At 40.1% G+C, this 22,413-nt stretch overlaps 1 protein-coding gene across 4 annotated transcripts in view; it reads left to right on the plus strand.

Annotated features, from left to right (window-relative positions):
- The window catches only part of RARB (retinoic acid receptor beta), a 769,542-nt gene that overhangs the window by 648,951 nt on the left and 98,178 nt on the right, over nucleotides 1–22,413 (plus strand). The window contains exon 1 of one of the 4 annotated variants that reach the window (XM_009445030.5): nucleotides 1,431–1,487. The exons of the other annotated variants lie outside the window; for them this stretch is intronic. The gene's annotated coding sequence lies outside the window, so the exon portion shown is untranslated. Of the gene's footprint in view, nucleotides 1–1,430; nucleotides 1,488–22,413 lie in introns of those variants that run through there. 4 annotated transcript variants of the gene reach the window in all.

Consider the following 22,413-nt stretch of genomic DNA (forward strand, 5'->3'; position numbering starts at 1 on the left):
TTGCTGTATCTTCCTAGCTGCCTATTGCCATGCTGCTCTTGGGCATGGGGTAGGTGACTCAAGAACAACATTGGGGCTCAGTTTGCCACCTGATGAGATGGCTTTTTGGTGTCTGCCAAGGGCGACTGTTTCCTTTACACAGTGGTTGAACTTATCAATTATTAAGGTTACTTCTTAGCCCCAAGTTGAACTGGTTTTAGGTTTCAAATATTGGTCTTTCCCTGTTTGTCATATACAACAGTGAAATAACAGATGCCTTCTGTTCATTTTGAAGTGATAAATCCTATAATTACTACAAGTACTTGCATACTGCAGTTTATTGAGGATGTACATATGCAACATCTCCTTTTTATAACAGCTCTATTATGTAAGTAAGACAGAGAGTGGAATCCCTTCTCCCTTAGGGTTTAACTTCTAGAATAAGCATATGAGGTAAATATTGTATATGGTTAAAATGACCCTTAAATCACCCAAGACGTGTCCCAGTTACCATTGCTGTATAACAAACCATTGCAAATCTTAATGGCATAAAACTTTTTTATTTGGCTCACAGATTGTGGGTCATGAATTTATGTAAGCATAGTGGGGATGATTTGTCTTTGCTTCCTGCTATCTGGGGCCCAGCTGATGACAGTCAACATCTGGAGTAACTCAGTGTCTGGTAGGTATTGGAGTTGTCTTCAGTTATAGGTCTCGTAGTTGGTGTTGCCTGCTAAGTCCTCAGCTAGAACTGCTAACTGGAGCATCAATACAAGTAGCTTCTTGATGTGGCTTGGGCCTCCTTACAAAATGGTGGTCTCAGAGTTGTCAGACCTATTACATGGGGGCTCAGGGGTCCAAAAACTAAGGTTGCAGAGGACAAGGTAGGAGCCACATGGCCTTTTATTTCCTAGCCTTGGAAGTCCCATAGTGTTCCTCCTGTCAAATTCTATTGGTTAAAGCAGCCACAGATCCATCCAGGTACAAGAGGAGGGGACATAAACCCTCCTTTCATTGGGATAGTGCCATAGTCACTTTAAAAGAGCATCTGGGAAGGAGCTATTATTGTGGCCATCTTTGGAAAATCCAAGCTGCTGCAGACTGAGTTTAGTTTTGAATCACAGGCTCTTTCTTTAGTTAGATGCCAGATGAAGCAGGTGGCTTGTTCTTGAGAGCCTGTTGTAGGAAAAATATGCATCTCTGTGCCCTCGGAAGACTAGTGGCTCATTCTGAAAAGCAGATGGGAACTGAGACAGACTGAGGGAGCTGTGGGTTCCCACCACCCATCTTGCCCTACTTCAGGGGACACACTCACTCAGTTAAATGGCAGATGGACATGTGGCTACCACCCACCTTTAAGCTGCTGTGAGTGCGTTCTGGCTTTCCTGGTGACTGAGAAAAATGCAGTACCCTTAGTATCGACATGACGTCTATGGACACAGGGAGAAAAAGAAGAAATCAGAAGGCCCATGTGACACCTGGCTCTGCCAGCTTTATGGAAACAGACCGTAAGCTGATCTCTCAGGGAGTGGTCTCAAGTTCAGGCCCCCTGCTTTCTCCTGGCTTGCATCAGATCATATCACTATTCTCATATTGATTCTAGGCCACTGAGTGAATTTTTTATTTTTACCCAATGTGGGCTCTAATGTAAGCTGCTCCAGTCCTTGTGTTTTCAGGGTGCTGCCTGCCAAAATAGTTATTTATTCCTTTTGGGGAGAGCTATTCCTGTGCATGGTCAGGGTGGTGAACTCCTATTGACTCGGACCAAAATTCTCTTTGGCCTCCATTTGGAAGTCGTCTATGGGCCTTTAATTGTACCCTCTGGTAAAGGAGAAAGAGCACTTGAAACAGGCATGAATTCTGTACATATTTCTAAGGCTGGGCTGTTTTAAAAATGTTGTCTGTCTGTCTTCTTTTTTTTTTTTTTTGCCTTTGAACTTGGATGTGAATTTTTGTGAAGTACAGTGTGTCAAGGGAAGGGCAATGAGAAAATATGCAGGGGTATTTACTTAAAAACTACTCAGTGAATCTGTCATGGTGTGTTCATTGGTTTCAGTATGGTAATACCATATTATGAAATGAAAGGTGTCTTACTCTGTGTTAAATGGCTGCTTTGTAAAATCTCAGCCTTGTTGTGCATGGTATTATGCAGTCCATGCCTGTCTCTGACCATGAATTTTATTTTTCTTTTTTACATTTCAAATTAGATTAAAACCCCAAAAGCTATTTATTAATTTGTTCCTATTTAAAATTTAAACACAAAATGAAATGGAATGTGCTGAATTTTGTTCGAATCCTTATAAGTACATGTGGTGACTTTTGAAAGTATTAAATTTCATGGATTTTAAGGAGATCTAAAGAATGATGGAAGTGTTTTTGACAGCTCTGAATTGTTACTTTGTTAGTCAGAGTTGAAGACTTGGAAGTCTTCAAATCTCATACTTGGTTCAAACATTTCATTACCACCTACCAAGGCTTTATTATCTCTCATAAAGGAAGTGGATTATCACTGATCACAGAAACAACAGGTCATGTTAATTCTACTGCATCTTTCAACCCCTCTTCTACTGGATGTTTTTGAATAACAGCCACATGGAAGTGAAACAGACTGATACGACTTCCTCCCTCCTCTTGCTCCCATGCATACATTAACAGCAGTGCAATAACGAGGAAGCTGGAAAAGAACTTGAATGACCCACAAAATGCCCATTACCCTTGAATAATAATAAATAAAAAACTTGGTTATATTTGTTTGGAAGTGAGAGATTTGCATATTTCACAACAGACTCAATTTTGATGAGGCGAAATATTATAGAGGTGTGTGGATTCTGCTTTTCCTATTACTGGTATGCAGCCCCTTAGCCTAAACCAGTAATTTCCATTGGATTGGGAATCACATAGCCTGGGTTCAAATCTTGGCTCCATCGTTTGGACAAACCACTGAAATCCAGTTTCATCTTTTGTGTAATAACATAGGAGCACTGGAATAATTTTGAGAAATAGACAGTGTAGTATATACACAGTGCTTCTTTAGTGCCAAGAGCACGTATCTAGAGTTTGCTATATTCCAGACCCATGTTTTTAACTCATTTAATCCTCATAACAGCTCTATAAAGTAGATGCTGTTGCTGCAACATTTTCCAGGTAGGGTGTAGCACCTGGGCTAAGTCTGTGAACCTCCCGGTTACTTCTCTTTCCCTTTCCCTTTAGGAACATGATTTTCTACCTATGTCATGAGCCAGGTTAGGTTCAAATGGTAGCTAAGGTAACTAACTCCCATCTTTAACATTATCTGATTCATTAGTCCTTGAAAGTATGGCAAGGATGCATTTTGGTGATGTTTCATATAATTCTAAAGGTGAGAGTCACTGTATATTCCAATCCTTTTAGTTGTGTTTAGATAAAAAGATACCTGATCATTTTCTTCAGAAATCAGCCCATTGAGAAGTTGTTATTTATTTTTTCTTATTAGAGTTAATTTTTATTACTGGATTTGAGAAACCAGGTGCTTTATTGGGAGGGCAGGGCAGGTAAGTAAATAATGCAGGCTGATTTGTTACAGTAGAGGGTGGTGGGGAGTGTAGCAAAGATAGTAGCTGTCTTCTAATTCTTTGCTACTGCATGCCTCAATGGAGTACAAGCTTATAATGATGAGAATCACCTGGATGGCTTGTCAAAGGATCGATTAATTGATCCTATTCCCAGAGTTTCAGGTTCAGGGGGTCTAGAAATGTGCATTTCTAACAAGCTCCCAGGGAATGCTGAGTGCTAGCCCAGGAACCGCATTTTGAGAGCCACTGCCCTACAGGAATGTGGAACTAGCGCTGCCAGGTTTTTCAATATTTCAAGAGAATTCCTCTATTACTTGAGGATTATGGCTTTTTCAAGGTATTTTTTGGTTCTCCAAACATTTCACTACTAAAAACCACTCAGATCATACAATGATTAGGCAAGAAATATTAGGAAAGAACATTAAGTCAATCTCTTGCATATTTTAAATCTACTCTTTAAGTATTGGCAATGTATTTAAAAGTTTTTAAAAGACTGTGTCGGCCACCACTGAGCCAAAATAAACATGTCTGTTAGCTCAATTCAGTTTGGAAATTAGCAGTTTGCAACCTCTGCCTTAAATGCTAGGAAGAAATAATGGATGAAAATAAAAGAATTATGTTTTTTGAATTTTTCTGCATTTAAAAAATTATGAAAAACACTGGCCAAATATTTGTAAAGCTAGCCCAGAAGCTAGTCCAGAAATGTGCTTTCCTTTTATAACCTAAAAGGCAGATCCATAAACTGTTAGAATTAACAGATTGTTCCCTCGGTTAAGCATGCAGAGCCTGTCTGTTATGGTCACTGAATCAGCCTATCAGCTGGTGGCAGGCATGGTTTGTGTGAATGGTCCTAGCAGGACAGTGCTTCTGTGCATCTTTACGATATTGTCCCTGTGGTACATTGCAGATATTTTTCCTCTTCACCTACATCCAACTTACCTTCTTTCCTGGTCTCACCTTACTCTTTGTTTTTAGCTTTCTTTGCACCTTTTACCACTTCCATTTGCTTTGTGAACACTTCTGTCTGTCTTTAAAGGCAGTAAAGACTAGTAATCATAATAACAGCAAATATTTTTTGACTGCTTATGCTCTGCCAGGTACTGTTTTAGGCTATTAACAAATTTAATATTCATAACAATCCCACAAGGTAGAAAACAGTACTATCCCCATTTAAAAGACAAGGTAAGGCACAGAGAGGTTATGTAACTTGTCTGAGATCACACAGCTAATAACAGGCAGGGGCCGAACTTGAACCTAGGGTATCTGGCAGCAGGACCCAAGCCCACAACCACTAGACTACCTTTGCAATAAGAAGCCTCTGCTTTCAGCCCCCTTTTTTTTCCTACAGAACCTGGCTGGACATGTGGAGATGCTTAGCACATAGCAGCACATAATGCTATGGAAACAGTCATTTCCACTTTCCTTCTATATTCAAGTGGTATGTCTGGCTTATCAAACATTTGTCGCAATAAAAATATGACTGTATGCAGGCTGAGACAAAGATTACTGCTCTTTGAAATTTCTGGAGTTGCCTGATGACACTCATGTAGGATTTAGTTGATCAAAAGCTTTACTTGATTTGGCCTTTGAAAAATAATCATTTTGGTCAATAGCAGAGCATGTACTCAACAAAAAGTTTCAGGCATCACTGCATTTAGAACCCAGTGGAGTAGACCAGCACTGTTCAACAGAAATATGCTAACAACAAATGCAAGTTACACATGTAACTTTAAATTTTCTAGCAGCCACATTTTTTTTTTTTTTTTTTTGAGACGGAGTCTCTCTCTGTCTCCCAGGCTGGAGTGCAGTGGCGTGATCTCAGCTCACTGCAACCTCTGCCTCCCAGGTTCAGGTGATTCTTCTACCTCAGCCTCCCGAGTAGCTGGGACTACAGGCACGTGCCACCATGCCCGGCTATTTTTTTGTATTTTTAGTAGAGACGGGGTTTCACCATGTTAGCCAGGATGGTCTCGATCTCCTGACGTCATGATCCGCCCACCTCGGCCTCCCAAAGTGCTGGGATTACAGGCGTGAGCCACCCGCCTAGCCCTCTAGCTGCCACATTTTTAAAAAGAAACAAATGAAGTTAATTTTACTAATATACATTATGTACTGCAATATCAAAAATTATTTCAACAATTAATATAAAACTATTGAGATATTTTTACATAGTAATTTCATAGTTAGTCTTCAAAATTTGATGTTAACTTTCACACTTCCAACACATCTCAGTTTGAATGAGCCACATTTCAAGTGCTCAATAGCTACATGTGGCTAGTGGCTACTGTAGTGGACAGAACAGCCCTGGATCAAAGAGATGTGAGAATTACAGCCAAGCGACACAGGCAGAGAACCCCAAAATGTCAAGTGCAAACAGAGATGGAGCGAGAGGCAGAAATGATTCAAGAAAGCATCGGGACACAATTGTTTTAAGGGAATTGACTTTCAAGGAAGATAATGGGAAAACTTGGGGAAATTTTGCTAATTGGTAGAAATTTTAGTTGAAAAAATATGTGTACATATATAGTCTTTACTAGTTTATTTAGTTGAATTAACATTTATTTGAACCTAGAAAAAGAATCACACATACTACGGTAGAGGATGTCAGATGATAATAAGAGAGAACTTTGGAATTATTTGAGGAAAAGAGTTATTCCATTTGAGTGACTTAAGCTTCTTGACCTCTAGACCCTGGTTTTCTAGATCAGAAAGTCATAAATTTTAAAATCATATTTCTTCTTTTTTTTTTTTTTTTAACTCAAAAAAAGAGAGTGTGTGGCTTTAGTTCCCATAGAGCTTCTGGTTCAGATGGTGCAAATGAAGCACTGGCTTTCTCAGCCTTGTTTTGGTAGCATAGGAAAACAAAACAAAACCCAGAGATAAGAGCAAGGGAGACTGGAGGATGTGATTATGAGTAAAACTTCTGGGTGCATAATGTCAGCAGCACAAACTGTGTTCATTCTCCATGTTAGTTAATGGCTAATCTGGAGAGTGTACTGCCATTTGCTGATAGAGCACAGTTTAAAATATTTTATCATTAATGTGACAGGGAGTTGGATAAAGAAAATGAAGCGTGATTATAAAATGCTAATTATCGTTCTCAAGTGCATATTGGGCACTCACGAATATTTGCAGCGTAATTTGCTTTATTTATTATTTCAGTTTGGTTATAAATGTTAATTCAATTGCAGATGGTATGTTGGCAATTTACAGAGCTATAAAGTTATTTGGAAATCCTAATATTTTCTACCAAAATGTTCCGTTAGTGATGGATGAACGAAATTAAAAACTCCTGCTCTTTAGAGTTAAATACATTAATTGGCAAGTAGGCTGCAGGGATTTCCAGATCTGTGCTGGCTATGTTAACTCCTTAAAGGAGGGAAAGACAAGATTTCTAATTTAGAGTGGGAATTTTCTTTATGAGAAAGGGCGAGGAGGAAAGAGGTCTCTTTTTCCTACTACCCTTGTAACATTTCTTCAAGGCTGAGGTTTTCTTCATGTCCTGGTTCATAGCAAAAGAGACATGCTTGAAGCCACATTTTTTCTGTAGTACATCAATAGTTTCTGAGACCATGATGTTGATAATTAGTGTGTATGTGTACGTGTGTGCATGTGTGAGAGAGTGAGAAAGAGACCGTGTTTTCTCCAACCTCGCTGATTACTACAAAATATACATATGTTTTAGCCAGGGGTTGTCAAATTATGGCCCATAGGCTAAACCTGGTCTGCTGCCTGTTTTTGTATGGCCAAGAGCTAAGAATTTTTTTTTACATTTTAAATGCTTGAAAAAAAATTAATATTATAACATATGAAAATTATATGAAATTCAATTTCAGTGTTTATAAAGTTTTCTTGGTACACAGCCAATCCATTCATTTCTGTATTGTCTATGATTGCTTTCATTCTGTGATGGTGGAGTTGAGTATTTGCAGCTAAGTCTCTGGCCCACAGCTTAAAGAGTTTCTGTTTGGCCCTTTATAGAAATCTGCCACCCCCTGGATGAGGATATTTAAGGTGTAGTTTACAAAATGGAAGCTTTGACCTATTTTTTTTTAACCTCCATTGTCATATTTATGGAAACACACGAATTCTGGAGAACAACTGGGTTTAAAACATGACTTTTCATTTTTGAAAGCTGGGAAGGTTATAAATATGAGTCAGCTTCCTTCATTTATAATCATAATAATTGAAAGAAGTGATATTATATTACTAATGTAAATAATTTTGTGTTTCACACACACACGATACACTCAAAACATTCTCTTTGCCTCCAAAATAAGGATAAAAGTAAAAATTATTTTCTTTTACTGTCAAATTAAAAACATAAACTGAGCTGTGTTCCTGGAATATTCTATTTGTGTTAACAATTAGGAATTGTACATAGAAGCACAGTAATATCAGAAAATGTGGCCACCTTATATAACTCGTTTGGAAAAATGTCATTCTTTACTAAGAAATACTGTGCTTAATTAATTCTTGCTCCTAGGAGGTCAACTTGGGGCACTCATTATGGCCTTAATTGGTGATATAAATCTTCAGACCCCAGAGGAAAAACACATTGAGTGGTTAGTGGTCTCTGGCCTTTTGGGTGAGTGTGCACTGGTGCCAGCCTCATCTCAGAGAGTGACAGCTTCTGGTTTCATGGCTTCAGGTCTAGCCCCACTCATATTAGGTTTAAAGGCCAATGTGCAACAGCAAATAAATGCAATGACTTGTCCTGGTGTTTTGCATTAAACAGTGTGAGACAACCCACTACCTTCAGACTTGGAAAAATGTGTTTCTGTGAACTCCGGTTCTTTGTATTAAATTATATTCATTACACGGCCCATCTGGAGTCTCCTGCCAGGCCAAAAATCATCTTACAGACATTAGCAAAAGGAAGTTAAATGTAATTTTTTTTAATTGTATACTTTTCATTTCCATTTATTTTTTCCCTTTTATTGGAGAAAGCAGATGGAAAGGAAAGCAGGATCCTCTCTCACTCTGGTTCCCTTCGGGAACAGAGGCAGAGCATTCCTGGCTGCTGCTCCTCTCACACGTTGGCTTGAGGTGATGATGGGGCTGTCTAGATTCTGGGGATAATTGCTGGAAAGGTCAGGAGTTCAATCTGAAGCTCACACTGGTTGGGGTTGTGGAGTTTGGAGGGTAAGAACAGTGCAGTGGCTTACATTGGGCTTTCACTGAAGTGGGTTGCCACGAATTATATTTGACAGTGTGGAAATGAAACTCACAAATATCAGATATGATGCAGTTCCATTTTGTGTCTGGTTATGGACTTGAGTATTTTGCTGGGAGTTGTCTTTTTGCTGGATTTTGAGTCAATGCAAAAAGGGCCCATATTTGGGAGACTGGGCTTTCTTTAGCTCGTTGGATCTTACCAAACCAGCCATGTGTCACAAAAGGTATAGAGCTAAGGCTTATATTGGAGACATGCTGAGTGTGTGTTCCTTTAATAAGACACGTGGAAATCTCAAATATCAGTGCTAGAAGGCACGTAGAGATCATTTCAGACTTGTGAAATGAAACTACAGAAATGGTTCAACTGTTTGCTCAGAGTACAAAGCCAGTTAAAGGAAGAAAGTAGACTAGCTTACAGCCCTTTGGACTTCTACTTGGGTAGAAGTAGAAGTCACTTCAGCCATCCTACAGCCCTGGCAGAGGATATTTGGCCAACGAAGTCACTCTCCCATGCAACCTTCCACCCATCTATGTGAGCAAATACTTACTGAATGCCAGGCAAGGTGCTGGATTTGGTGCTGAGGATACAAAAAGCTAGAGTTATGACAGGTCTTCAACTTAATAAACTACATCAGAACAATTCTATAGTCATTATCTGTATATACCCTACCATCATCTGCCACTTCACCCAAATGAATTCCTAAGTTGCTGAGTTTGGAAGGGTCTTTTAAATTCGGATAATGGTGAGGTACTTTTTTGGCTACATTCTGATATATCCAGCACATATATGCATTTCCTGATGATGATCTTCAGGGACAATGGGAGAAGGGCTAATTTTGAATTTCTAATAATGAATCCTTGTATCCCTCTGTATAATTTTATTTCAATCAGGTTCCAATCACAGATTATTAATTTTATTATCTAAGTATATTTTTCTTACTCTAAATATTTTTCTTAGATTAGGACAAGGTTTGGATTAGGTCAAGGATACCTATGATGACCTCTGATTTACATTGCTTTACAACACACCTGAGACTTGGAGAGGAGATTGAGGAGGGATGCTGGACTAGTTCCCCTGCTCAGTCACACACATTCTCTCCTTTTGTGCTGGGATGGTGATGTGAGGTGTCTGGTGTCCCTGATGCAGTCAGCTAACAGCTTCCTTAAGAAGCCTGGCCCTGTGCTACCCTCAGTCGCGTTTGACACAGTAATAGACACACATTACAGACGTAAATAGCAACTCCAGGTTTTCGCTTCCATGGAAGTGTGTTAAAGTTATGTCCACTAAATGGGTTACTTTGGCTTTAAATAATAGACCCCATTGCTTCTCTGTTCCTCAGCGTACGATGTGGTTTCACCTACCACTCTCTGCTTTCAACAAAGCAGATAAGGTATCAACACAATTAAAAGTGAAAAATAATCTGTCTGCTTTGCCGGTAGTGAATGCTTACAGAACACACACTGATACAATAGATTTTAAATAATTTATGTCCGGCACTTTTTTTTTTTCAATCTGTAAATGAGGACACCTAATGCGGAATGGTCGGCATGATACTCTATCCTTCCCCCATTAAGATAACAAGATGAGAGGCAATGATTCAGATCAGTATATTTTTGGAGCTTTGCGCGGATAAAAATTAAAAATTAAAAGAGATGATGTTCTGAAATACTTTGGGTAAGCAAGCTCATAAAAGCCATTTGGAAACCTGAAATTACAGATTAATTCAGAATCTCCTTCTGAGGGGCTCCTAAAACCCCTTTCTGTTTTCTTGGCAGGATGAAAGCATTACTTTTGTGTCACTGCCTGGTGCTTTCACGGGGTCTATTCTAATGCTCACTAAGGCGTCATGCTCTGTTCTAATGTGCCTCTTGTAGCCATCTTTGGTTTGAACCAACTAAACTTCAGGTGATGATGAAAACAAATAGGAATTAATACATGAAGCTTTATATCTTCCCTCTATAGATATGTTAAATCTCAAGTTACCAGGATAATGTGATTCATGGCTTATTTTCCAGCCTGGAGGGAGTGGTTGGTCCAATCTGGAGGGATTTATTCAGCTGCTATAACTACTGTTGACAGTATGGGGAATTGGCCCCACAATTCCCCAAAGTCTAGGGACAGTGCTATCCCACAGAAACAAAACTGCTAAGCTGTTAACAAGAGGTGGTTCAGATCTTTGGTGGTTAAATGTAGTTTAATCATGATTTACCAGGGCCCGGCTCTTTTTCCTACACCTGCCTGTGAACATCTCCTAATTATTCATTTGAGAAAACTCTGAATAAAAATATCAATCTTGAATATGTGTGTGTTCCAAGGAAGAAGGCCAGCCATGTCCAAGGAAATGTTCAGTCCTGTTTCATCTAAGGAAAATAATTCCCAAATTTCATCCACAGGCTGATGCTTAGGAGAGACTGAAGTGCTTTTGGATGAGTTCAAAATAAACACTCCCTCCTAAGTTATCTCTTTTGTCCTTCTGGAGAAAATGAGAAGGGTAAATGACGTTCCATGGAATGATCACCTGAGGAAAGCAAAATTAGGCTGAAACACCCCCAAAGCTCCTAGATGAGGCTTCCTGGCCCGGGGGCAGGGTCTGACACCCCATCTTTTGGAGTGGGTTATAGCATCAGGGACCACCATCCGTTAACAAGCCCATCCTGGGCAGCAGAAAGCTTTGTGGGCCAGATGGGAAGTAGCCACTGAGGAGAAAAATGTAATTTTGATACAGGAACTAGAAGAAGAACAGTACAGCTTTTCACTCAAGCTATATGTTTCTTCTGTCTAAAGCCAGCAATTTTGGAAAATGAAGCTAAGAGTTTAAAAATAAGGGCTCTGTCAGGGAAAATAAAACAGGTCCCCCTACATCCATTAGGCTGCCTTTAATTGAAAACTGGAGAACAATCTAACTAATTGGCAGGTACCTCTTTTATTACGGAGACTGTTTTTCCCCTTCTCTCCAGTGTAATCAAAAGGCTGCTCCTCTTTTTATCAACTAAAGTCAGGTATGAAATGGAAAAGCAGAGAGGTAACACTTAAAAAATTAATTGTGTGTGTTCTGTTAAATGTTCTCCTACAAAACAACTTCAGAAAGTGCACAGCTTAAGGTCTTTGAAACAGCAGCAGCTCCAGGAGTGTATTTTCATATAGCATGGTGCTTAGGTGGAAGCTATAATGTGCTAATTGCAGACAAGTTCATGTTGTTTAAAAGAACTTTTTCTTTTGCATTGGGGACCTATTTAATTTCAAATCTTGGCACTGTGCTGACATAATATAGCTACTTTAATTTTAAGGACCAAGAAAGAGGAGCCCGTGGGTGAAATTTGAGCCTATTTTTTGCTAATTTGGAATAAATCAGTAAGTTAACATTGCTGCCTGAATTTATGATATTAGAGTTTTACCAATGAAAATATAACTTCCTTTTTCCTTTCCTTGCATATAAAGTATTTTGGTTTAAATTTACGTTTCTTTGCTGATCTTCCTTTTCTTCCTTTTCCTTCTACATGGAATATCCATATGATATTATTTTTTAATTATAAAAGTTGCATATACTCCATCACAAAAAAAGATTGTTACATCCCTGCCTGCAAAGGACTCCTGTTTCAAAGAAGAAAGAGACACAAAGATCAATTGTTGCACTGTTGTAGAGAGAATGTTCCAACAGCATATGCTGGTAGTGGGGGCTTGGTGGGAGCCTGACCCCTCTTGGGGGCTGTATTTTGCAGCATGAGCAGTCCTGAACCGAAGAACAAGGCAGGGAAAGGACTTTCAAGTCCTAGGGCCTGTGGAAAGGCACTGAGCAGAGAGAAAACACTCTAGGTTTGGGGGGCCTGGGTAAGTATGACTGGACAAAGGCATGAGCAACTTTGAGGGGCAGGTGGGCTTTAAACCATTTCATTGCTGATCTCAGTGTGTAGAGGTCGATACTCTTAGCATTATCAGGCGTCAGCCTGGACTCACCACAGCTTTTCCATACAAGGACAGAATCCATTTTGAGAGCTGGAGCTTAAGTAATATTTTCTCAATAAACTTAGTGAGATTTTTGCACTGTCAGAGCAGTGTCTGTGGTGAAGAGAAGCAGAAGGCTACATCCGATAAATCCCTGTTATTTTTCAGTTGTCAGACTTGACTTAAATGTAAATGCCTGACTAGCTTTCCTTCTCCCATTCTCGTAGACTCTATGAGTTTTTCCTTTTTACTCCAGGTTCAGGATGGAACCATGTATAAGCGAGAAAAATTCCAGTGAGAAGATTCCAACATGGCCCTGAAAATTAAATAGACTTGGAAAAAGTGCACCAAGCTCTAGACAAGCATTTATTTTTCTGTACTAATTTAGGTCCTTAACATTATAAAGCAATACAAGTACATCATAATTATTTGGGTCTGTGAGAGGCCTTTGAATTATGCAATATGCAGCATTGCCATGGTGATGTGCCTTGCCGTCAACCAGCATGTTATGATAGAGCCACGTTCTGGTTTTGTTAATGGCCAAATGTTGCATTCCAAACTTCTAAAAGAGATTTTAAAATTCATGCTCTTTGGTAAAGGGTTTCAGTATATTTGAGCATGTTTTGGCTCTCTCTCCTTCTGCTTACCTTTTTCTCCCCCCCTTCTCAGTACAGATGAGAAAATTTAATTTGGGTCCAGATGAGATTTAGTAATTAATGTACAAAGCAGCTGGGGTCCGCTAGCTCCTGGGCTGTAGCTGAGCAGCTATTTTGTTGCATTTTTTTTTTCAATAAAATAATTGAAAATTTAAAAACTTAAAATTCATTGGCTTCTTGCCGTGTTATACTTAGAGTAATCCTGATAATAGATCGGTAACTATGGATTTCACCAAGGAAGGGCACAAAATAACTGACCTAAGTAATTTAGAAAACAGATGTCTTTAGTTGGTTCAAATTCTCAGAACCAGATTTAAAGAAAGCATGTGGAGAAGAGCGAAATCTTGCATTTTAGAGGCTTTGTTTCCCCTTGTCATACAGTTTTTCTTCCTACCACATCTTAATTCAGACTCTTGAGAAGAGACAAAGTAGTCCCCAAGATATCATATTTATGATATTTAGCCTACTGCACAGAAATTCTTTGGGTAACTACTCCACCTCATACTCTTCACCTTCTTTTTAAGTCACCTTTATTTCAGTGGCTCCCAAGTAGTGGTCAGAGACACCTAGGGGATTTATAATGAACTTTTAGATATCCTCTTGAAACCGTGCCTAGATATGTGTGCTGTTTCGAAGGAAATTTTATCTAGTTTCAAAGAAGTTCTTTGTGTTCTTTTGGCTTCTCCCACTCCCCCTGCACCCCCACCCCCAAGTCCCTTTTACACTACAAAAATAAAGCCCAGTAGTAAAACATAAAACCCCTCCTGTAAGGTTTTTCTTTCTAGCTTTTACTCAGGTCGCGGAATTTCTCAGAGGCATCCCAAGGGAATCTTGTGGGAGAATGAGTGTGATTACAGTGAACTACTTAATTCTGTCTTATCTATAGTCTTTAGACATAAGGTCAACCAGAAGAGAAGAGAGACTATCCGAGACTATCCAAGACTGCCACGTCCTCATAAAGGAAAAAGAGATTGAACACTTTTGCTGTAGATGGTATTCTGTAGCCTGGACTGACTACATAATTTGCAGGACTTTATACAAAATGAAAATGCTTGTCTCTTATTCAAAAATTATTTAGGGCTGGGCGTGGTACCTCATGCCTGTAATCCCAACACTGTGGGAGACCGAGGCAGGCAAATCGTTCGAGGCCAGGAGTTCAAGTCCATCCTGGCCAACATGGTGAAACCCTGTCTCTACTAAAATTACAAAAATTAGCCAGGTGTGGTGGCAGGTGCCTGTGATCCTAGCTACTCGGAAGGCTGAGGCACAAGAATCGCTGGAACCCAAGAAGCGGAGGTTGTAGTGAGCCAAGAATGCACCGCTGTACTCCAGCCTGGGCAACAAAGTGAGACTCTGTCTCAAAAAAAAAAAAAAAAAAAAAAAAAATATAAAATTATTTTGAATTTTAAGACAGTGACAGCAGAGCAGTAAACTAAGCTCTGGGCCCTTCTAGATGCAAGGCCCTGTGGGACTGCACAGTCACATGCCCTGCCCAGAACACAGCTCTTCACTTTTTGAAGACAGTTTAGCAGTGTTTACTTGCCTTATGAAACTTGCTCCCTGAAAATTTTGTTTTGAGATAATTGGTCACAAAACCTGGTGGACTTGTTGCCTACCAATTAAAGTGGGGTTATGATCATCAGACCTATATGATACCTGGTCATTTAAGAAGTATGGTATCCAAGGTCATGTTTTGGAAATAGAAAAAGATATATTTTCACCTAAATTAAAGGACATTTTATCCAACTGAGTAATCTCTCCTTACTATTGGTTTCCAGTTTACGTTACCTAGTAACATTTCTTCCCTGGCTCATGTTCCTCTAAAATAAGGAACATTGTGAACTGAATACATTGGCTTCACGCCCTTCCTGGGACATCATAGACTTTGGAAGTTTAGACCTTGATGTCTGATGATGTGAGTTCAGGTTCTGAGTTAAGAACATGGGCCACCTTTTTGTTGGTATTCTCAGGGAGTTTTAATTAATTGGGGATTAAAAGGATTGAGAGCTGTGGTCTCTGGGTCTAACAGAGTTTCAGCTCTCAAGGATTCACCTGACAAAATCCAGGAAAATGCTGTAATCATATTCTTCTCGAAAGATTTGCTTTACAGTGATGATGTTTTGCTAAACCTGTAATCTCTGCCTTCTTTAGAACCATTTTTCTCTGCATATTTTCAAAATTCAGGCTTTCTTTTCTAATAGTAAGAGTAAGTGTGCCGAGGAAGCTTCTAGACCAAGGGAATTGAAAGGAGACTTTTAGGCCTAAAACACGTGGTCAGATTCTCAGTGAAAGACCAGAAGATACCCTCCAAGTTAGCAGGCAAGAGGTGCTATAGACTAACAGATCTTATAGAAGCCATGGCTACACCTTTACTAAGTCCCCAGCACTGGGACCATGTCCTGATGGGGATTTATTACCTTTTTTTTTTTTTTTTAAACAAAAATAAACAAATCTCAGCTTTTGCCCTTGAGACAACTCAGCTTTCTTGTTTGGAGTATGGATTTGTGGTCTTTTTCTTTTTTGTGTCCTAGAGTTTGGCCCCATCTAACTTGACTTGTTCAATGTTCTTTTCATTACATTTATGCCCACCCTCCCTGCCTAGAAGGAAACTCACTGTCGTCAAAATAATAGGGTGTTTTTCCACTTTCTCCCTCCCTCTCACCCATTGTCTTTCAGTGGGGTGAAAAGGTCTTCACTTTTCTCTTTCTCCCCCCAAATTTTGCTATGAATAACTTCTCAGACGTTGTCACGCATAGACTTCCACTCTCTCCAGAGGGTGTTTTTTGTTTGTTTAAGGCAACGTGTTTCCTGGTTTAAAAACCATGTTTCCCAGAGTAGCTGTGATGGGATTATTCCACACTCACCTCCTACTGGCAGCGTTTACTACTGGCTGGAAATGAGCATTATTGGCAGCTCTCTGCTGGCCTGGGGTCACACTGCACAGAGCTCCAGCCTTGCTGCATGGCTGAATGACTACCTGGGCTGGTCATTTGGTTACTTTTTTATTCAGATGAGGTTAGAGTCTTTTAATGACTGAGGAAAATATGACTAAGTAATGCTTTTCCTTCTTTTGCTCTAGAAGGAGAAATTATCCTTTTGAACTTTGCATGGGATAGAAATTAACTCTGCAACAGCCCAGTTCACATAGATGTACTTCCCACACCACTTTTTGGGCGGATTCCCCTGATCCAATGCTTTTTACAACTAAATATAGTGCCAAATTGCCTTTAAAAATTTTTTTTAAAGTCTTAATTCCTTTCTTCAAACAATCATGACACATTCCACACATGTTAAACCTGATATCAATGGCTCTAAGGCTAAAAAACAACTTCCATTCAAAACACCACAGTATGAATTCTCACAAGCAAATAAATGTATGATTAAATATGAGTCAGCAGATTGCACTGTTACTTTAGAAAGCAAGGATTCTTGGGCTACATTCCTGCCTAGACCCAAGGGCAGGCTCAGGGGATTAGGTATTTGTATTGATACCCAGAGCTCAATATCTACTTCAGATAGATGCATGACGAAGTCAATGAATCACAGTTTCCCGGACAATCTTGGCAGAATATAATTCTGACTCTAGCCCTCTACTACACAGAAGAGTACAGTGTCTCTCTAGTAAACACTTGGCATGGCTTTAAGATCTTCCCCAGTTTAAACATTAGCCCCCTTTTCCAGCTGTATCTTACACATACACACACACACGCCATCATTTACATCTCTGCCAACCTGGACCACTGGCTGTTCCCTGCACTTTCTTACTCCTGATCTCTGTTGCTTACCCATAATATTCTTGGGGGAAAGCCTGCCTCTCCAATTCTACTTTTTCCACTAGAGCTGAGATCAAGTGCCAGTTTTCCTCCCTTCTAACTCCTTTGAATTCCTAAGGCCTTTATTTGCTCAATAAATATTTTATGTGTCTGCAATATGTGAATCAGGCACTACAGTGGATACTTTTTCACTGTCTGCTTCCATAAAAGTTCTTATCACACTGCTTGGTGGCATCTTACGTAGTGTTCACTTGACTTATTGTTTCTTCTATACTGAGAAAGGACAGGAACCACCTTTGTATGCTCCAAGAAAGCTTACCACATCTACTCTAATTGGCATTGAGTGAATGTATCAAGAAGTGAGCAATTAAATATAGAGATGGCCTTTGGTATCATGAAGTTGTCCATCCCCAAGAGCCTATATTGTGTTTAGAGGTTGGACACTGTCCTATACTATTTGGGGATCTTTATTTTAAACATAGAATGTGTATGGGAAATTGTTCAGAAAAAAGCTTTGAGGAAAGAAGTTTTGTCAATAACAGTAGCTGCTATTCACTGGACGCCTGCTATGTGGCCAGACTGTGCTAACACTTGGCATGCATTCCCTCTTTGGATACACAAGGTTCTCTCAGGAGGTACTTTGTCATCATTTTTTTACAGATGAGGAAATTGAGGTCTTAGTATAACTCACTTAAGGTCATACAGATAGTAAGTGGCCGAGTCACAGTTCAAATCCACATGTGCCTGAACTAGACAATTCACCAGGCCAGTATCTAAACCAACAGAAATCACCCCCTGTGGAAGATAGTGGAGATTATTGTGTGTGATAACATCTGAAAATTAGAAGGTGAAACGGGGTTCATGTGTGAAGAAAAAAAATCTAGAGCAACAGTTTGAGGGTATCAGAGGAGGGAAGATGGCCTAACCCAATTCCATATCAAAATATGCAGGAGGGAGGGAGATGAACCACTTTTTTCCATGTCCTTTCTTGATTTGTGATTTAAGATATGTCCATCAAGAAAATTATAAATTTTATGTATTTGGGTAGAGAAGGATATTTAGGTGTAAAAAAGACAGTTATCTTGCCTTTTGATTTTTGCTTCTTTCTGCACTGTAAATAATAGGGATGATTGGAAACAGTGGTACTTCATACCCTCAGGGAGACAGAAGTAATCTGAGTCAGATAGGGGCATTCCATAATTACTGCTAATACATGAACCAAATGGCTCTAATGCATATATAGCCTTCTCCACCATGTGAGTTTTTCTTTTTCCTTTTTGGTTGTACCTCAGTTCTTTGATAACAGCAGTCAAAGAGCGTGAGGTAGGAAGATTGAAAAATCCACGGTTAGAAAATGCTTGACTCAGTGTGTAACACAGATCTGTCTTTCTGATCTCAGTAATTGGTGTTCATTGTGTTACCGGCTTAACTATCATAAACAACAGAAGTCATGACTAATCAAGCCATGGTTAATCAAGAAAAGTCATAATTAACCAACAAAAATTAGGATTAAGCAACAAAACTCAAGTTGGACCAACAGAATTCGTGATTAGCCAGCAGAAGCTATGATGTATAACAAAAGACATAGTCAACGTGCACAAGTCACAGCCAACAGAGGCCCTGACTGAGCTGATTCCAACTCAGATCAGTGGGTCTGCTACTAACAGCTGAGAAATCTGATTGTTTAATTTCGTAAATACAAATGATATCACCCTCAAGGAATACATTTAAGAAACTAAGGTATAATCCAAGACGGTTACTATGGCTCTGGTTACAGCTAGGACTTCATCAACAATTACAATTACAATTGACTAACAATTGTTAGTCAACAATTATTATTTGAATATCTTCTGTGTGTTGGGTTCTGTCCCAGCCCTGAGCTATTCAGCTGGTGTGTCCCAGTACAATTTATTAGGTGTTGAAAAATTGAAACATTTTCCTGCCAGTTTTTGCCTGACCGTTGCCTTGGGTCTTCCCTTCCTCCATCCAACCGTACTGTCTTAGTTCCAAGGGGGTCATATTTGGCACTGCCTGGAGGCCACCTTGAGTCCACCAACTTGTCAGCTCAGGTTCCTAGGAACCAGCCTTTATACCTATCCTACTCCCCTGTCAGGGAGGCATGAGTATCGGCAAGGAAGGTGGCACACTTGATGGCACTGAGACACCTTAGTGGATAAATGCACAGTGCCTATTGGGCTCCCTGAGGCTGGGGCCACCAGCCACAGGTTGGCATTCCCCCATGTCACCTATGTAACCTCTAAAGCAGACAGTGCTATTGTTTTAGACTTTAAGTATCATCCTTGAATAGGTATAACATGGAAGGAAAAGCAAAATACCATGATTGCCTAGGAGAGGAAGCATCCATGTATGCTTAGATCAGTCAGAGAAGGCTTCCTGGCCAAGTGACCTCATAGAATTTTCCTGGGTTTACTGAGAAAAGGAAGTTCCCAGAAAATGAAAGAGTAACATTACGGTGTCAGCAGTTCCAGAGTTGGTAGCAGAAAACCAGGTGTTGTTTTTTTGTTTGTTTGTTTGCTTTTTGAGACGGAGTTTCACTCTTGTTACCCAAGCTGGAGTGCAATGGCACAATCTCAGCTCACTGCAACCTCTGCCTCCCAGGTTCAAGCGATTCTCCTGCCTCAGCCTCCCGAGTAGCTGGAATTACAGGCATGCGCCACCATGCCTGGCTAATTTTGTATTTTTAGTAGAGACGGGGTTTCTCCATGTTGGTCAGGCTGGTCTGGAACTCCCGACCCTCAGGTGATCCGCCCACCTTGGCCTCCCAAAGTGCTGGGATTACAGGGGTGAGCCACCGCGCCTGGCCGAAAACCAGGTCTTAAGACTTCTAGCCACAATCTCTTGAGATAGTATTGAAACATTCCAACTTCAGTCCAGCACAGATACCTGCCTGAGGCCCTCACAGAGGTGTTACGATGACTCAGTTCTAAGATAAATATAAAAGCCCTCATGATGGTGTCCTTTAAGCCACAGGCTGGTTTCTAGAAGTTGCTATTCTTGCCCATGCAGATAGACGGTCTCTCTTTCCTTAGTCTGCAAATACCACCTCTTCTTTCGCCAAAATACCACCTCTTCTTTCGTCAAGTTCTTTGCCCGCAGAAACTCCCCAAGTCTCACTCTCTAGGTACCCAACTCATCACTTCCTGGTGTGATGACACACTTGGAATCCCAGAAATTTGTGGCTGGAGAGGACCTTCCAAGTAAACTGCCCAATCCCTCATTCAGGGGAAGAGAGAGCTTAGTCCCAGATGGTTGTGACTTGCTCAAGTCCTCTCAGTGACCATGAGGAGCTTGCAGCCCAGGCGTTCAACTCCTAATCCGGGCTCGACCTATCCTACCTCCACTCTCTCCTCTCAGGTTGCTCCTCCAAATGGGACTGAATTCATCCTCTGTACATGCTCAACTTTTGAACCTCCTCTTCTCCAGATGTGTCTAACCATCCCTTGGCTTCAATAACTGTCCCAAACTTTGTCCTGAAGTTTGGGGGTTCTAATTTTAGGTGGGAAAGATCCATGGCTTTAAATCAGTCACATAGTAAGAAGCTTATTTTTTTTTCTCTGAATTCCTCAAACAGAAAATCTTGAGTCAGTGCTGATGTGTGTCTCATGCTGGCCAAGCTCCCTTTTCAGCAAGAAGTGAGGAGGGCTGGGGCTCCTGGCCTGCAGCAGACACAGTGTCCAGTATGAGTGAAATGACATCTGATTAATGTATTATTTGCATTTCTCTTATTTCATGAGTACCTTCTAATATTGACAGTTGGTCTGGTTTTCCAAGTAAGCCAGAGATAAATGGTTTCCACTTTAAATAGTGTCAAAAATAGAAGGAGGAGTCAACCTAAATTGAAATATTAGCTAAGTAAACTTTAGGTGTATGAGGATAACTGCCCCCACCCCCTACCCGCCGCACACTCTGGGTCCTCAAAGCAGTGGTCTACAAGGGAGTGAGGTTTGTATAAACTCATAATATCAATGAAGGAGGAGGAGAATTTGTATGATGCAAACCTCTATTCGGCTTGGAGGGCACGTCTGTTTACTCAACCCACGTATAAAAATACCTCATAGCATATATTTTAGCCAGCAAGTATTCTAGCATGGTGGAAATGATTTACTGAAATTTAGACCTTCTCCTGAAATCCAGCCAAAAATCTGATTTGGAAAACCAAGAAGTCCTATTTAGTTTCTGCCGTCATTGTTACTGAATCACACTGACTGGGCAATTAGTGACATATAAAGTTCTTTAATTCTCTGGTCTTCTTTCATTTGAGCATCGTGAGATTGTTTTTCTCTCCTTCCTGGTCACTGACTAAGTGTTTGCTGAACTAAAAATTTGGTTTTTAATAAATGGAGGGGGTCGCCTTTGTCCATACCTCATTTTCTTCCCACGTATGTAAAGGACCATGTTTTCCATTGTGTTAATGTTTCTCGGCAGAAGAGCGATGGAGGTTTCTGTAAACTGAGTTTCTACATCTGGCAGCAGAAAGTGGCCCACAGTTATATTTTGTGTAGGGAAAGATATGTTTTTAGATGACCACTCTGCACAGATTCTGGGAGGATTTCACAGTATTTGTAACCTGTTATTTTAGATTCTAAGCACATTTGTAGTTCCAGTGGCACAAAAATAAACTGTGTTTTCTTGGAAAATGTGTGTGTCTGGGATATGTGACAGGAGTTGCAACCTTAAACAAGATTTCCAGGCACTTATAGTTGAACCATGCCAGTAAAAATATGCTTATTTAGACATTAAAATCCTAGGGTGCCCACGTAAGTATCCTAAGCAATGTGTGTTACATGAGCATCCTTTGCTAATGTGCTTTAGCTTTGAACGTTCTTAGCTCTGGCTCCTGCAGTGTTAAGGTACTGCAGGGAAAGTTGAACTCAGATGGTGGGGCTTAGTTTCTGTTCAACACATTCGATGATGTGTTTCTTACATTCAAGAGAGTAGTTTCTCGTGTAGGTATAAGTCACATCACAACTGGTAAAGTAGACTTCCTCACTCTTAATACTCATAGCAATGTGGAAGTTTTTCTTGGGCATTCAGAAGAGAGAAAAGGCAGCAGGTATACCCTTCATCTGTGTATTCGGCAAGCATCACTTGATCATCCATTGTCTGCAAAGCTGTATTTAGAAACGGGGAAGACAAAGAGGAAGTTGGGGACCCTTGCTTCTGGAGCCTGAAGTCTGCTTTGTTTCATCGGTGTTTCACAGAAAATCAGGATAAATTGCTTCTTTTGTCAAAATGTGATTTTCAAAAAGTTAAAAAGCAAAAAACTCTTTCAAGTGTTTAGTAAACACATGCCAAAAATTTATTTAACTCAT

The sequence above is a fragment of the Pan troglodytes genome, chromosome 2 (assembly GCF_028858775.2).
Source record: "Pan troglodytes isolate AG18354 chromosome 2, NHGRI_mPanTro3-v2.0_pri, whole genome shotgun sequence".
NCBI classification, from domain to species: Eukaryota; Metazoa; Chordata; class Mammalia; order Primates; family Hominidae; genus Pan; species Pan troglodytes.